The sequence below is a fragment of the Staurois parvus genome, unplaced genomic scaffold (assembly GCF_062004578.1).
Source record: "Staurois parvus isolate SC_StPar_1 unplaced genomic scaffold, SC_StPar_1.0 ptg000519l, whole genome shotgun sequence".
Lineage (NCBI taxonomy): Eukaryota > Metazoa > Chordata > Amphibia > Anura > Ranidae > Staurois > Staurois parvus.
In genome coordinates this window covers 471,108-488,956 of record NW_028318315.1, presented here as the reverse complement: position 1 = coordinate 488,956, position 17,849 = coordinate 471,108, and the positions used below count along the sequence as shown (strand labels likewise).

The window sequence follows — 17,849 nt, the reverse complement described above, 5'->3', positions numbered from 1 at the left end:
CCATTTATACCTGACATCACTTCCTGTCTTCCTAGAGATTTCCTGTTTGTGAGATCACCACCTTGTGAAACTCATTGGAACTTCAGCCCCAACAAACTTCATCCTGTGAATGAGACTATGCACTATGTATGCAGTCACTGTACACACATTGGCCACTTTATTAGGTCCACCTTGCTAATGCCAAGAAAATATTCCCTCCCTCCCACCATGACACCACCACCACCAGCCTGAACCATTGGAACAAGGGAGGATGGATCCATGCTTTCATGTTCTTTACGCCCAATTCTGACCACTTTATTAGGTCCACCTTGTTTACACCCAATTCTGGCCACTTTATTAGGTCCACCTTGTTTACACATAATTCTGGCCACTTTATTAAGTCCACCTTGCTAATGCCAAGAAAATATCCCCCCCACCACCATGACACCTCCACCGTCAGCCTGAACCATTGGTACAAGGCAGGATGGATCCATGCTTTCATGTTGTTTACGCCAAATTCTGACCACTTTATTAGGTCCACCCTGCTAATACCAGGAAAATATTCCCTCCCCCCCCACCATGACACCACCACCGCCAGCCTGAACCGTTGGTACAAAGGCAGGATGAATACATGCTTTCATGTTGTTTACACCCAATTTTTACCACTTTATTAGGTCCACCTTGTTTACACCCAATTCTGGTCACTTTATTAGGTCCACCTTGCTAATGCCAAGAAAATATCCTCCCCCCACCATGACACCACCACTGTCAGCCTGAACCATTGGAACAAGGCAGGATGGATCCAAGTTTTCATGTTGTTTACTCCCAATTCTGACCACTTTATTAGGTCCACCTTGTTTATGACCAATTCTGGCCACTTTATTAGGTCCACCCTGCTAATACCAAAATAAATTCCCTCCCCCCACCATGACACCACCACTGCCGTCCTGAACCGTTGGTACAAGGCAGGATGGATCCATGCTTTCATGTTGTTTACACCCAGTTCTGACCCTACCATCTGAAGGTCTCAGCTAAAATTAGAGTTGCCACCTCATCCCTTTAAAACTGAGCACATATTAATTACACAGGTGCTGAGGCTAATGTAATGCAGAGAAGGTACTCTGTGAGCTTAATTACCACCTTAATCAACCCCAGAACCTGTGTAGTTAATATGTGTTTGCTTTTAAAGGGATGAGGTGGCAACCCTAGCTGAAATCCAGACTCATCAGACCAGGCAATGTTTTTCCAATCTTTTTTTGTCCAATTTTGGTGAGCCTGTGCGAATTGTAGCCTCTGTTCTTCTTTAACGAGTGGTTATTTGAGTTACTGTTGCCTTTATATTATCTTAACCCAGTCTGTCCATTCTCCTCTGACCTCAACAGGGCATTTTCATCCTCACAACTGCCACTCACTGGATATTTTCTCTTTTTTGGACCATTCTCTGTAAACCCTAGAGATGGTTCTGCATGAAAATTCCAGATCAGCAGTTTTTGAAATACTCAGACCAGCCCGTCTGACACCAACAACCATTCCACATTCAGACCTTTCAAGCCTCCCATAAAAGTCTATGGTAATGCTCCTCGAACGCACTGGCAGACGTTTGCGGTGCGGTTGCGTGACGTTAATGACATTACAGTTTATTTAGTTTGTGGTGTGGTTTTAATGCTTGTCAAATACTTTTAAAATGCTTGAAAACTGCACATAGGGCATCTGGAGAGTGTTTTTAATGCTTGTAAAAAGACAGTCTGTACTAAAACTCATTAACGTATAATGCCCGTACTAAAGCTCATTACCGCCTGTCTACCGCCTGTACTAAAGCTCATTACCGCCTGTCTACCGCCTGTACTAAAGCTCATTACCGCCTGTCTACCGCCCGTACTAAAGCTCATTAGCGCCTAACGCCTGTACTAAAGCTCATTACCGCCTGTACTAAAGCTCATTACCGCCTGTCTACCGCCTGTACTAAAGCTCATTACCGCCTGTCTACCGCCTGTACTAAAGCTCATTACCGCCTTTCTAACGCCCGTACTAAAGCTCATTACCGCCTGTCTACCGCCCGTACTAAAGCTCATTACCGTTTGTCTAACGCCCATACTAAAGCTCATTACCACCTGTCTACCGCCCGTACTAAAGCTCATTACCGCCTGTCTACCACCCGTACTAAAGCTCATTACCGCCTGTCTACCGCCTGTACTAAAGCTCATTACCGCCTGTCTACCGCCCGTACTAAAGCTCATTACCGCCCGTACTAAAGCTCATTACCGCCTGTCTACCGCCCGTACTAAAGCTCATTACCGCCCGTACTAAAGCTCATTAGCGCCTAACGCCTGTACTAAAGCTCATTACCGCCTGTCTACCGCCCGTACTAAAGCTCATTACCGTTTGTCTAACGCCCATACTAAAGCTCATTACCACCTGTCTACCGCCCGTACTAAAGCTCATTACCGCCTGTCTACCACCCGTACTAAAGCTCATTACCGCCTGTCTAACGCCCGTACGAAAGCTCATTACCGCCTGTCTAATGCCCCTACTAAAGCTCATTACCTCCTGTCTAACGTCCATACTAAAGCTCATTACCGCCTTTCTAACGCCCGTACTAAAGCTCATTACCGCCTGTACGAAAGCTCATTACCGCCTTACGCCCGTACTAAAGCTCATTACCGCCTGTACTAAAGCTCATTACCGCCTGTCTACCACCCGTACTAAAGCTCATTACCGCCTGTCTACCACCCGCACGAAAGCTCATTACCGCCTGTCTAATGCCCGTACGAAAGCTCATTACCGCCTGTCTAACGCCCCTACTAAAGCTCATTACCACCTGTCTAACGTCCATACTAAAGCTCATTACCGCCTTTCTAACGCCCGTACTAAAGCTCATTACCGCCTTTCTAACGCCCGTACTAAAGCTCATTACCGCCTGTACGAAAGCTCATTACCACCTGTCTAACGTCCATACTAAAGCTCATTACCGCCTTTCTAACGCCCGTACTAAAGCTCATTACCGCCTTTCTAACGCCCGTACTAAAGCTCATTACCGCCTGTACGAAAGCTCATTACCGCCTTACGCCCGTACTAAAGCTCATTACCGCCTGTACTAAAGCTCATTACCGCCTGTACTAAAGCTCATTACCGCCTGTCTACCATCCGTACTAAAGCTCATTACCGCCTGTCTACCACCCGTACTAAAGCTCATTACCGCCTTTCTAACGCCCGTACTAAAGCTCATTACCGCCTTTCTAACGCCCGTACTAAAGCTCATTACCGCCTGTACGAAAGCTCATTACCGCCTTACGCCCGTACTAAAGCTCATTACCGCCTGTACTAAAGCTCATTACCGCCTGTACTAAAGCTCATTACCGCCTGTCTACCATCCGTACTAAAGCTCATTACCGCCTGTCTACCACCCGTACTAAAGCTCATTACCGCCTTTCTAACGCCCGTACTAAAACTCATTACCGCCTGTCTACCACCCGTACTAAAGCTCATTACCGCCTTTCTAACGCCTGTACTAAAGCTCATTACCACCTGTCTACCACCCGTACTAAAGCTCATTACCATCTGTCTACCACCCATACTAAAGCTCATTACCGCCTGTCTAACGCCCATACTAAAGCTCATTACCATCTGTCTACCACCCATACTAAAGCTCATTACCGCCTGTCTAACGCCCATACTAAAGCTCATTACCATCTGTCTACCACCCATACTAAAGCTCATTACCGCCTTGTCAAGGATCCGTCAAAGATCACCCTGTCACGTGTCCACCACACGCCACGCCCACAGCGACTAGCTAACCGTGATGCACGCGTGTGGCCGCGACAGGGTGGTAAAGAGGGGATAATAAAGGGATTTACACGTCAATATCTCAATTCGTATATAAGATCAGCCGTGATACCTTTTCACAGCCCGCACTACCTCTGGCCACCACCGGATGGAGACTCCACTCCAATCCAGCTGGTTGACCACACACTGGCAGATACGATCTTACATACAAACTGGTGCCCTGATTAGAGTTGAGGACCAGCTTAGTAATCACACACCCTTCTAAGGTCTCTTCAGCTATCCTAGCTTGAACCCCGGTGTTGATAACCCTTCCACTGTCCACATACCCCCACACCAGACGCACCACAAAGGTAGCCTGCCACCACCCAACAGTTTATCCACAGAACGGTCTGTTGAGACACCACACACACACAGATCTCCGTCTGGCAGATCTGTTACCTTTGCAATCTGCGTGCAATCTGCCCACTCACAGTGCAGTTGCATACAGATTGGCAATGAGCTTAACCGAGTGTTTTAAAGGCACTAAAATACAATACAATCTAACCCAATCTAATCTCTCCGATCTAGTCTCTCCGAAGATATGAGCACATGCTTAAATACACAGAAGTTCACTAATTAATTTTAAGATTTCATTTCCCAAAGTGGGCAGTGCATAAAATATGTACAAAAGATAAAAAGTTACACAAATACAAAAGATATAAGAAGACACACAAATGACTAATTACTATAAAATAAAAGGGAATAAAAAGACAGAATAACACTTTACCCTGCGGCTGGAGCAAGCCAGAAACTTAGCAATACATTGGTCGATCGAACCAGCTCCGTACGGATCACCAATGTCCAAATGTTCGTGCGTTCAATTTATTGCGATTTGGACATGGACGGTACATTAGTCTTCTGCCAATTGACTCTGGGGGAGGTGGTCCTGACCTGCCCACAAGAGGTACTGTGTCTGGACCTGCCCAAGTTCAATTGGGCTGAGACTGGCCTGAACACCAAGTCGGGGATTGGATTTCTGACACCAGCGCGTCAGCCTGATCGCGACAGTACCAAACACCATCCGAATGTCGCACCCCTGCGTCATCTAACCATTCCATGCATTTCCCTGGCTTCCTCCCCAAGCCACAAATATGATTCTTATATGCAAATGTAGCGTACAGAATGGCCTGCACAAAGGAAGCTTGTTCATATCTCTCTAACTAATATTTCAGCTTTTATAAGAGATTAAACATGCTTCTTTGATGAATACATAAACCTGGCCCTCCTCTCTCCTATAACAAATTCCTAAACAGGTTTTCCCAGCAGGTGATAATCTCATTAACACAAAGGTGTCACCTCCAGGAGACGGGGCTTTAGGCTAATTAACGCTAATTGATGCTAAATGATGATTGAGTCTGTAAGGCCTATGGAGTAATTGTGTATACATACACATCTGTATCCTAGACCATTTGTTTGTACCTTCTATTCATTTCCCTCCATATACATCCTTAATGGAATGAGTGTTTGTTCCTGAACACACATTTGCAATGAAAGGGCCTGGCCTAATCTAATCTACCTGTTATGGCTATGATACCATATTTCCACTCAAATCTTACATGTCGGTTACAATAAATTTTACATGTCCGTTACACGCCTGTCTATTGCCCGTACTAAAGCTCATTACCATCTGTCTACCGCCCGTACTAAAGCTCATTACCGCCTGTCTAATGCCCGTACTTAAGCTCATTACCGCCTATCTAATGCCTGTACTAAAGCTCATTACCGCCTGTCTACCACCCCTACTAAAGCTCATTACCGCCTGTCTACCGCCCCTACTAAAGCTCATTACCACCTGTTTAACGGCCGTACGAAAGCTCATTACTGCCTGTCTAATGCTCATACTAAAGCTCATTACTGCCTAACACCCATACTACAGCTAACGCCCATACTAAATCTCATTACCGATTGTCTAACGCCCATACTAAAGCTCATTACCGCCTGTCTAATGCCCATACCGAAGCTCATTACTGCCTAACGTCCGTACTAACGCTCATTACTGCCTGTCTAACGCTCGTACTAAAGCTCGTTACCGTCTGTCTAATGCTCATACTAAAGCTCATTACCGCCTAACTCCCGTACTAAAGCTCATTACTGACTAACGCCCGTACTAAAGCTCATTACCGTCTGTCTAATGCCCGTACTAAAGCTCATTACCGTCTGTCTAATGCCCGTACTAAAGCTCATTACCATCTAACGCTCTTTACCGCCTGTCTAATGCCCATACTAAAGCTAATTATCGCCTAACGTCCATACTAAAGCTCATTATTGCCTGTCTAACGCCCGTACTAAAGCTCTTTACCGCCTGTCTACCGCCCGTACTAAAGCTCTTTACCGCCTGTCTACCGCCCATACTAAAGCTCTTTACCGCCTGTCTACCGCCCATACTAAAGCTCTTTACCGCCTGTCTACCGCCCGTACTAAAGCTCATTACTGCCTGTCTAACGCCCGTACTAAAGCTCTTTACTGCCTGTCTACCGCCCGTACTAAAGCTCTTTACCGCCTGTCTACCGCCCGTACTAAAGCTCTTTACCGCCTGTCTACCGCCCGTACTAAAGCTCTTTACCGCCTGTCTACCGCCCGTACTAAAGCTCTTTACCGCCTGTCTACCGCCCATACTAAAGCTCTTTACCGCCTGTCTACCGCCCATACTAAAGCTCTTTACCGCCTGTCTACCGCCCATACTAAAGCTCATTACCGCCTAACACCCATACTAAAGCTCAATACCGCCTGTCTAACGTCCATACTAAAGCTCATTGCCGCCTAACGTCCATACTAAAGCTCATTACCGCCTAACGCCCATACTAAAGCTCATTGCCGCCTAACACCCATATTAAAACTTATTACTGCCTGTCTAACGTCCATACTAAAGCTCATTACCGCCTGTCTAATGCCCATACTAAAGATCATTACCGCCTAACGCCCATACTAAAGCTCATTACCATCTGTCTAACGCCCATACTAAAGCTTATCAACGCCTGTCTAAGGACCATACTAAAGCTCATTATCGCCTGTCTATTACCCATACTAAAGCTCATTACCGCCTGTCTATTGCCCATACTAAAGCTCATTACCGCCTAACGCTCTTTACCGCCTGTCTAACGCCCATACTAAAGCTCATTACCGCCTGTCTAATGCTCATACTAAAGCTCATTACCGTGTGTCCAACACCAGTACTAAAGCTCATTACCGCCTGTCTAATGCTCATAACCTTCTGTCTAACACCCATACTAAATCTCATTACTGCCTGTCTACCACCCATACTAAAGCTCATTACCGCCTGTGTAATGTCCATACTAAAGCTCATTAACCATTCCCTGGCCACCGATAGTCTCCTCAGCTCCCCATCTTCCCAACTATTTATGGGTTGGTCTCACCTCTCTACCAGGGCCTCCAAACCTGGCATTGGTTTGGCACGTCCTCTTCCTCCATAGTCACTGTGACATCTTTTATCTCCAGCACATGATGACACACACATATATAGTATGGGAACCCAGATTAACCCCTTCAGGGCCAGAACATTCCCCCCAATCAGTCGCGCTCAGGGTACAAAATATACAATCATAAACATGCAGATTAGGTCTCCACCTCTTCTACCCACTGGCTTCTGGAAGGTTCCATGGTCCTCTAGAACCAGGTGGAAGTGATATAGACCCAACTTGTTAAGCTATCCAACCTGACCTGAAGTAAGCCGACCTTATTACAGACTCACACAGTTACCATGAGTCATACACAATAAATGTACCTACACTACCCTATTAGCACCCTAGAGGGTACTACACTGGGATGATGCCTGCAGGGACAGGCATCTTCCCAGTATACACACTGAAACCATAGAAATACTATAAGATGTCCTACGGGCAGCAAGTGGTTGAATAAATGTCGCCTGACATTTAGAGGTCTATTCACAGAAAATTGTATAGCAATTTATATGGTGCAAGTGCATGCACATTTCTTCAGTGTGACTGCAGGTAAGAAAAAAAACAAAAACAAATAAACCATGTCTGACATGGTAAACTAAGGAGTCTACCAGGGCCTCCAAACCTGGCATTGGTTAGACCTCCATAAACATGCAGATTAGGTCTCCACCGCCTCCACCCACTGGCTTCTGGAGGGTTCCATGGTCCTCCAGAACCAGGAGGAAGTGATAGAGTCTCAACTTGCTAAGCTATCCAGCATGGCAAACTAAAGAGTCAATATATAGACAATTTGTTGGTCAGGCTTTTGACCAATTGTGATAAATTCGGGAAGTTTTTTAGTTAACACTGTGATTTCCTATAATAGTCAGCTCTAGCTAATGGCCAAAATGGAGTATTGTTCCAGAAATACCCCCTATCAGGAAAAAGATGAATACGGCATTGTGGATACAGATGGAGCCAATGGTCATAGGAAAAGGACCAACATTTGTCATGGCTGGGTGAATGCTGGTCAGATGTGTTTAATTAAATACCAGTGAAAGATAATAAATCCATTTTTATTTTTTTTTATTTCTAAAAATGGACAACAGCTCTTCATCCATGTCTTTGGTGACCTCTGATCTCCTTATGAACTGTTTCTTCCATGATGAAGATCAGCCATGGAGTATATCTGAGGTGTATATCAGGGTGTGCTTCTTCCCCACATGAGAGCTGGGATATCCAGCAACATTCATCTAGAAGACATTTCCCGCACTCAAGGCACTAATACACCTCCAGGGTTGTGTGGGATCCCTGATGTACAGGAAGACAGGACTTCAGTGAAGAACATTTCCCTCACTCAGGACAGGAAAGGGGCTTCTCCCCGTGTGAGACTTCTGATGTCTGTAAAGATTGGACTTCACTGAAAAACAATTCCCGCACTCAGAACAGGAATACAGCTTTTTCCCCTATGTGGGAGCTCTGATGTGCGACAAGTTCTGATTTTTGTTTAAAACTTTCTCCGCACTCAGAACAGAAATACGGCTTCTCCCCCATGTGCACTCTCTGGTGTTTGTTAAAATCAGACTTGTCTGAAAAGCATTTCCCACACATAAGACAGGAATGCGGCTTCTCGCCCGTGTGCAATCTCTGATGTGTGTTAAGATTTGTTTTCCGTGAAAAACATTTCCCGCACTCAAGACAGGAATACGGCTTCTCTCCCGTGTGAGTCCTTTGGTGTGAGACAAGTTCTGATCTTTGTTTAAAACGTTTCCCACAATCAGAACAGGAATACGGTTTCTCCCCTGTGTGGTACCTCTGATGTGTGACAAGTTCTGATTTTTGTTTAAAACTTTTCCCGCACTCAGAACAGAGATATGGCTTCTCATTTGTGTGTACTCTCTGATGTTTGTTAAAATGAGACTTGTCTGAAAAGCATTTCCCGCACATAAGACAGGAATACGGCTTTTCCCCCGTGTGCAATCTCTGATGTGTGTAAAGATGAGACTTCTGTGCAAAACATTTCCCGCACTCAGGGCAGGAATATGGCTTTTCCCCCGTGTGAGATCGCTGATGTGTGACAAGATCTGATTTTTGTTTAAAATCTTTTCCACAAACAGAACAGGAATACGGCTTCTCATCTGTGTGCAATCTCTGATGTTTGTTAAGAACAGACTTGTCTGAAAAACATTTCCCGCACTCGGGACAGGAATACGGCTTCTCCCCCGTGTGGGATCTCTGATGCAGGACAAGTACAGATTTTTTTACAAAGTATCTGCCACACTCAGGACAGGAAAACGGCTTCTGCCCCATGTGCAGGCGCTGATGTGTTCTAAGATTGTTCTTTTGTGAAAAACATTTCCCGCACTCAGTACAGGTATACGGCTTCTCCCCCGTGTGAGATCTCCGATGGGTGAAAAGTTGTGATTTATGTACAAAACCTTTCCTACACTCAGGACAGGAATATGGCTTTTCCCCCGTGTGAGTAATCTGATGTTTGTGAAGATTGGACTTAAGAGAAAAACATTTCCCGCACTCAGGACAAGAATATGGCTTCTCTCCTGTGTGAGATCTTTCATGCATATTAAGACCAGATTTAAATCGGAAACATTTCCCGCACTCAGTACAGGAGAATCTCTTCCCTGTTGGCAGGCCGGCCCGGTCCCGCACAGTCTGAGGTTCCTCAGGATACGAGGAATCCGATGGTCCATCTACACTGGGTGGTGCCGGATGGACATTGGAGGGAGCCGGGTTTTCTCCTGGACTATACTGTGTGATGTCCTCATCTTCTACTTTCCAGTCTGGAGACAAAGTGAGACAATCCTCGGAGGTTTTCCTCATCTCCCGGCCATGGACTAAAATACAAAGACAAAGAGGATTACTAGACAGGAGCTGATTGGTTCCCCCAAACCAGGACTCCGCCCACATCCACAGGTCAGCCAATGGGTTATGAATATTTATCTCCTAGGAGGGAGATAACAGGTCAGCCAATCTCTGAAAGGGGGAATCCCAGAAGGTGGGTGGGGAGAAGATAAATGTTTGGGAGGGCTGTTCTGATCCCTCTCAGTCCCGGGGCCTCTGTCCTGGGAGGCAGCCTCTGTTACTCAAGAGTTGTTGCTGTCAGGCCTCAGCATGTGCTTGGGTGAGGGTCTGATAGATCGTGGAATTAAATGCATTTGCTGGAGGACACAGCCCTGGTATTGGAGCTGACAGCCCCTGCATAGGTAAGGGGCACCCATTTATTTCCAGCAGCCCTTCCAAGGGTGGGCACTACCTACCATAAAGCACATGTGTCAAAACACAAGGGCTGCGGGCCAAATCTGGCCCTCGAGGCCCTTTCATGTGGCCCTCTCACTTCTCCTTCAGCTGTGACATCCTCCTCAGCTTGGCCCCCACCTTGTTTAACTCCTTTCCTCAAGAGGATTTAACCCCCTTCCCGACCAGGTAATTTTTTGCATCAAAGCGCTGTGTTACTTTAACGGACAATTGCGCGGTCATGCAACGCTGCACCCAAATTAAATTTATGTCTTTTCAGTGGTATTTGATCGCCTGTGCGGTTTTTATCTTTTGCGCTAGGACAAAAAAAAAGACAATTTTGAGGAAAAAAAATATATTTTTTTAGTTTTTGCTATTAAACATGTCCAGTAAAAAAAAAAAAAAAAAAAAAAAAAAATCAAATTTAGATCAAAATGTATTCTGCTCCATGTCTTTGCTAAAAACAAAATCCCAATACGTGTAAATTAATTGGTTTACGTTAAAGTTATAGCATCTACAAATGGCGGTATATATACTGGGGTATTTCCCCCCCCTTTTCAGTTTTACTAGTAATGTCAGCGATCAGCGACTTCTAGTGAGTCGGCAGCGGGCATTCTGACACTGGGGGGGAACTGACTGTGTCACTGACATCCCCAGTGACACCAATACAGTGATCAGTGCTAATAAAAAGCACTGACACTGTACTAATGGCACTGGGCAGTAAGGAGATAACATGTGTAACATTTGCATTTCCTACCCGGAAATGCAAAAAAAAAAAAAAAAAAAAAATCACATATATACAGTTGTGTTCAAAATAATAGCAGTGTGTTGAAAAAAGTGAATGAAGCTGAAAATCCTTCTAATAGCTTTTATTTCCATCCACACAAATGCATTGGGAACACGACACATTCTATTCCAAATCAAAACATGAAGAAAAAATACATCAAATTTGTGTTGTTCCTCTAAAAAAAATTGAAGAAAAGTGAATATTAGACGGTTCAAAAAAATCGCAGTGTTTGTATTCTTCTTTACAAACTCAAACATTCACTATATAAACTGAGAAATGTTTGAAGATTTTGCTTTCCTTTGAATGACTTCATGAATATTTGGTTGTAGTCGCACTGTTTCTGAGAACTGCTGTACATCTGTGTTGTATGGAGTCACCCAACTTCTGGCCCCTGTGATCAGGTATTCCAGCCCAGGATGATTGGACGACATTCCACAGTTCTTCTCTATTTCTTGGTTTTGCCTCAGAAACTGCATTTTTGATGTCACCCCACAAGTTTTCTATTGGATGAAGATCCGGGGATTGGGCTGGCCACTCCATAACGTCCATCTTGTTGGTCTGGAACCAAGATGTTGCACGTTTACTGGTGTGTTTGGGGTCGTTGTCTTGTTGGAACACCCATTTCAAGGGCATTTCCTCTTCAGCATAAGGCAGCATGACCTCTTCAAGTATTCTGATGTATTCAAACTGATCCATGATCCCTGGTATGTGATAAATAGGCCCAACACCGTAGTATGAGAAACACCCCCATATCATGATGCTTGCACCACCATGCTTCACTGTCTTCACAGTGTACTGTGGCTTGAATTCAGTGTTTGGGGGTCGTCTGACAAACTGTCTCCGCCCACTAGACCCAAAAAGAACAATCTATACTTTCATCAGTCCACAAAATGTTGCGTCATTTCTCTTTAGGCCGGTCAATGTGCTCTTTGGCAGATTGTAACCTCTTCAGCACATGTCTTTTTCCCAACAGTGGGACTTTGCGGGGACTTCTTGCAGATAGCTTGGCTTCACATAGGCGTCTTCTAATTGTAACAGTCCTCACAGGGAACGTCACACCTTCTTTCATCTTCCTGGAGCTGATTGTTGGCGGAGTCCGCCCCATGTTGGCTATTCTTCTATCCATTCCAATGGTAGTTTTTCGCTTTCTTCCACGTCTTTCAGGTTTTGGTTGCCATTTTAAAGCATTTGCGATCATTTTAGCTGAGCAGCCGATCATTTTCTGCACTTTATATGTTTTCCTCTCTCCAATCAACTTTTTAATCAAGGTACGCTGTTCTTCTGAACAATGTCTGGAACCACCCATTTTCCTCAGAATTTCAGAGAGAAATGCACTGTAACCAGCATGTACAACATTTGCTGCCTTCCTTCCTTAAATAAGGGCAATAATTGCCACCTGTTTTTCAAAGAATGAATGACCTCACTAATAGAACTCCACACTGCTATTATTTTGAACATGCCCCTTTCAATGAGTGATTCAATTATACAGAATCAGCAGCATGCATGTCATGACTGTTGGGTCTGTTGGATTTCTATTACTCTACTACACCTGATAGGAAATTATTTGCTATGTAGAAATATCATTTCTACCAAAAACAGGGATTGATCCGGTTACACACAAACGTGCTTTTGCACACAGCTGCAGCACTGTAGCAGCATTTGTGCTGCGGGGTGGGGCTGAAGCAGTGGACAGCAGAAAGGAGGACAGAACTCCTCTGCCAGATACTGCAGCCACAGAGAGGCTCATCTCTCCCCCTATCTCAGCAGTGGCCAGAACTACAGATCCTGTGCATCTCTATGCGACTGCAGCGCCCCCTCATCTCAGCATTTAGCAGACCAAGGGTGTCATACTGGAGGCCCTCCAGCTGTTGCAAAACTACAAGTCCCATCATGCCTCTGCCTTTGGGAGTCATGCTTGTAATGGTCAATCTTGCAATGCCTCATGGGACTTGTAGTTTGGCAACAGCTGGAGGGCCACCAGTTTGACACCTGTACTCTAGATCTGTACTTTCTGCTTCCCTGTTCTGCCTACTGGTTCTTTCCAGCACTAGCACAACTTAAAAGGGGTGCACTTTGATGTAAGGGGGGCTCACGAACATCTGATATAAGGGGGATGGGGTGCTCTGGACATCTAGTCTTACAGATACAACTGACCCTTTGAGGGCAACCATAATGCTGATGTGTCCCACAATGAAAATGAGTTTGACACCCCTGATCTAGAGTACAGAGTGCAGGACTGAAGACTACATGATGTGCAATATAAACCATACAGTGTAATGGTCAGGACTTGTAATATTTGTATTCAGTAATCATCAGTAGTCCAAATGTTTGCTTTACTGTAGACAAGTTGCAGAGGTCCCACACCGCTGCCTCCCATCTCCTGAGACTGCACTCAGTGACTTGGGTCTGAGACTATACAGACATATCCCTCCACCCGGCACAGCCAGCAGACTACAGAGTAACCCTGGGAGAATTGATCTGTCAGAGATCTAGCTAGACCGGGCATGGGGAAGAAGACCCACCACGTCCCCTGTGCCTAGGGTGAGCAATGGACGCAGAAAATTAAAATCAATACTTTCCTGATAGATGGACCCCAGAATCTCCACAAATCCAGTCTAGATACATAAAGTGTCTGCAGCACAGAGAAGGAAGATTATTTGAGGGAAATACATGATGAGGAATAAAGCTTAGGAAAGTGACCAGGGTACTGACCTACCCAGTATGGATAGAAGAATGTATGACCCACCTGTGCTGATCTCTGTAGGAGTGTCCTCCTCTATAAATGTCCCCGTTATTCCATCCTCCTCCATAGACTGCTGATCATCCCTCACATACGCTTCTTCTTCTTCTGATTTAACCTCAACTTTAAAATCAATGGTGTGACCTTCCTGTGTGGAATCCCGGGAATACAGAGGACGGGGACATCTCTCTGGTGGGTTCCTGTAGCTGGATGACTCCACCATGGTGTCCTGGTACAGATCTTTGTGTTCTTTTAGAAGCTCTGACTCCTTCATCACCTCATCATCATCATCCTCCTCTTTTATCTCTTCTTTAACATCAACTTTACAATCTCTCAGGTTTCCACTCTGAATATATAATAAAAAATGACATCAGTGGAAAGAATGCAGATAATGTACAGATCCTAATGATACTATCAGTGATTGTTCCTCACCTACCTGATGATGGTGAGGGATGGTGTGATCTTCCTGTGTGGAATCCCGGGAATACAGAGGACGGGGACATCTCTCTGGTGGGTTCTCATGACTGGATCCATCTACCTGATGATGGTGAGGGATGGTGTGACCTTCCTGTGTGGAATCCCGGGAATACAGAGGATGGGGACATCTCTCTGGTGGGTTCCCATGACTGGATCCATCTGTAGGAAACACACACACTGACTGAATCCATTGTTTCTATGTGTTTATCAGATGATGGGGGATCTAGGTGGATCCTCCGTACTGCTCTCTCCTTTACAATAAAGTCTCCTCTTACCCGGTGATGTGAGGGGCGGCTGATTGTCCATCATGACGTCCTTGTAGAGATCCTTGTGTCCTTCTAAATACTCCCACTCCTCCATGGAGAAATAGACAGTGACACCCTGACACCTTATAGGAACCTGACACACACAATGATACAGTCACCATCCAGACACATCCCTTGTCTGTTACTGGAGAATGTCCCAGAATTCCCGGCACCGCTCACCTCTCCTGTCAGCAGCTCCATCATCTTCTTGGTGACTTCTAGAATCTTCTGCATGTTGTGTCTCTCAGGGTTTAGGGAGTCACATGGAGGCACTGTGATGGTCATATGATCAGCTGACTTCACAGGAGGAAATCTCTGTATTGAGGAACCAATAGGAATATCATGTTAGAATCCCAGAATCCTCCTCACCTCTCCGGTCAGGTCTGTGTTTTATTAATAGAGATAAGAGTGATGTCATGTGACCTCCCAGAATCCTCCTCACCTCTCCGGTCAGGTCTGTGTTTTATTAACAGAGATGAGAGTGATGTCATGTGACCTCCCAGAATCCTCCTCACCTCTCCGGTCAGGTCTGTGTTTTATTAACAGAGATGAGAGTGATGTCATGTGACCTCCCAGAATCCTCCTCACCTCTCCGGTCAGGTCTGTGTTTTATTATCAGAGATGAGTGATGTCATGTGACCTCCCAGAATCCTCCTCACCTCTCCGGTCAGGTCTGTGTTTTATTAACAGAGATGAGAGTGATGTCATGTGACCTCCCAGAATCCTCCTCACCTCTCCGGTCAGGTCTGTGTTTTATTAAGAGATGAGAGTGATGTCATGTGACCTCCCAGAATCCTCCTCACCTGTCCGGTCAGCAGGTAGATGATCTCCAGAGTGAGGTTTAGTATCCTCTCAGTCATGTGACTCCAGTCCGCCTCCATCCTCATTGATGTGTCATGTGATCTCTGTAGACAGAGAATGATCGGGACTGTATTGATTGTACAATATTAGCATAGGGATTTAGGGCAATAACAGGTGAGTGGCCCCCTAAAGGAATTGGCACATGTGTAGGGATCTGCTCCCCTCCAGTGTTTGTATTTTTAAAAGTTGTTACTTGCAGAGGTACCAAAGCTATAATACACAATACGATTGAAGCCACACTACAATGCTTGAGGCCCCAAAACCGTTGACCACCTCACAAGTTTTTATTGCTGTTTGCTGGCATCTATAGAAGCTTCCCCTCAGTGGTGGGAATGAGGATCAAGGAACGTCCAGATCCTGCATAATAGAATTACAGTTTAAAGGAGCATAATAAACAGTGACACCAAGTCTTAAGACTCAGCCACTTTCAACCTCTGCCCCATAGTGTCCCTATGACCAGGGGCGGACTGACAACTCATGGGGCCCCCGGGCAATAGGGGATCATGGGGCCCCTGTGTCCTTGCCCAAACTCAAAAAAGCCTGTGAAAAAGGTACCAGGGGTATCTCATGGGGCCCCCTACTGACCTTGGGCAGTGCCCAAGTTTCCAAATGGTCAGTCCGCCCCTGCCTATGACTACATATATAGTACGATGAATAATAATGTGGATAGAAGACGTCACAGTGACTATGGAGGAAGAGGACGGACATGACGGGGGGGTTACTGGGTGTAAATGGGAAATAACATCTTATTACCTCCTCTGCTGCCACTTCCACCACCGTCTCCTCTATACTTTGCACCACATGGAACTTCTGTGCCTGACATCACTTCCTATTTATACCTGACATCACTTCCTGTCATCCACAGAGACTTCCTGTCTGGGTAGAAGTGAGATCCCCACCTTGTGGAGCTCAGAGGAACTACAGCCCCGAGAAGCGTCTGGTAGTGTGACCCCGGCCTTGTGCTGGGTGTGTATGGACTGTAGATCCTTATAGAGGGGTCACCTCCACTCCCACCAAGGGGGACAGATTAGACTTCTTGAAGACTCTGCAGCCGGCATTACATGTGAATGTTGGACAGATTGTTATGGATGATCTGCTGTTTATATTGATCTATTTGTGTAGAGTCCTGTGTGAGTCCTCCATGATTTCTTTGATGTTCTCCTTTTATGTTGCCTTTGGACGATTTAGGATGGTTTCAGCCTAGCACAGCTTTTGGCAACCTTTTCCTGGAGGAACCTTAAAATACCTTTCCAGCTCTCGTGGAACCCTTGCTAATTACTTTATTTATTATTATTATACAGTGTTTATATAGCGCCAAACGGTTTGCTCAGTGCCAGGGGTGGACTGACCATTTGTAAACTCGGGCACTGCCCGAGGGCCCAGGGTCAGTAGGGGGCCCCATGAGATGCCCCTGGTACCTTGTTCATAGGCTTTTTTGAGTTTGGGCAAGGACACAGGGGCTGAATTTTACAAGTGTTTTACGTCCATTCTGGCTCTCTTTTTAGCAGAGGTCTTTAACCACATGCCGCCCAGCCATTGTAGAAATACGGTGGCAGGGTGGCACGGCTGGGCAAAAGCACGTTTTTAAACGTGTGTCTTTAAAACAGGAAGGGGGCGCCCTACCTGTCCCGCCGATCACAGCCACGGATGTCAGTCGCCGGGTCACAGCCGGTCGTTACCGGCTGTGACCCGGCGATCGGCGACAATCGCTGAGAGCACAGCTGCAGTAGCTGTGCTTTCTGTCAGTTCCCTGACAGCTCCAGAACACGCTGATCGGGACAGAACAGTTTCTCTCTCCCGATCAGCGGTGTTCCCTGCAGTACTCACCCCGCCCCCTAGTAAGACACTCCCCTCACACAGATAAACCTTTCCTTGAATAATAAACTTAACCTCTTCCTCCCCAGTGCCATTAGTACAGTGTCAGTGTTTTTTTTTTTTGCACTGATCACTGTATTGGTGTCACTGGAGATGTCAGTGACCCCAAGTCAGTACCCCCCAGTGTTAGAATGTCCGCCGCAGTCCCACCATAAGTCACTGATTGCCGCCATAAGTCGATGATCGCCGCCATTATTAGTATAAAAAAAAACTAAAAATCCCAGTATCTTTCCCGCCATTTGTAAACGCTGTAACTTTCACGTAAACCAATTAATTTACACGTATTGGGTTTTTTTTTTTAGCAAAGACATGTCGCAGAATGCATTTTGGCAGAAATTTATGACTAAATTTGATTT

The 17,849-nt window shown here is 45.6% G+C and overlaps 1 pseudogene across 1 annotated transcript; it reads right to left on the bottom strand.

The window, feature by feature from the left end:
- Nucleotides 1-8,256: 8,256 nt before the first annotated feature.
- LOC149451797 (uncharacterized) lies at nt 8,257-16,425 on the bottom strand (annotated as a pseudogene). The gene is made up of 5 exons (XR_016314980.1): nt 16,372-16,425; nt 15,561-15,662; nt 14,935-15,072; nt 14,735-14,845; nt 8,257-10,157 (listed from the first exon to the last, which is right to left on the bottom strand). The product of XR_016314980.1 is annotated as an uncharacterized LOC149451797 (transcript).
- Nucleotides 16,426-17,849: the final 1,424 nt, after the last annotated feature.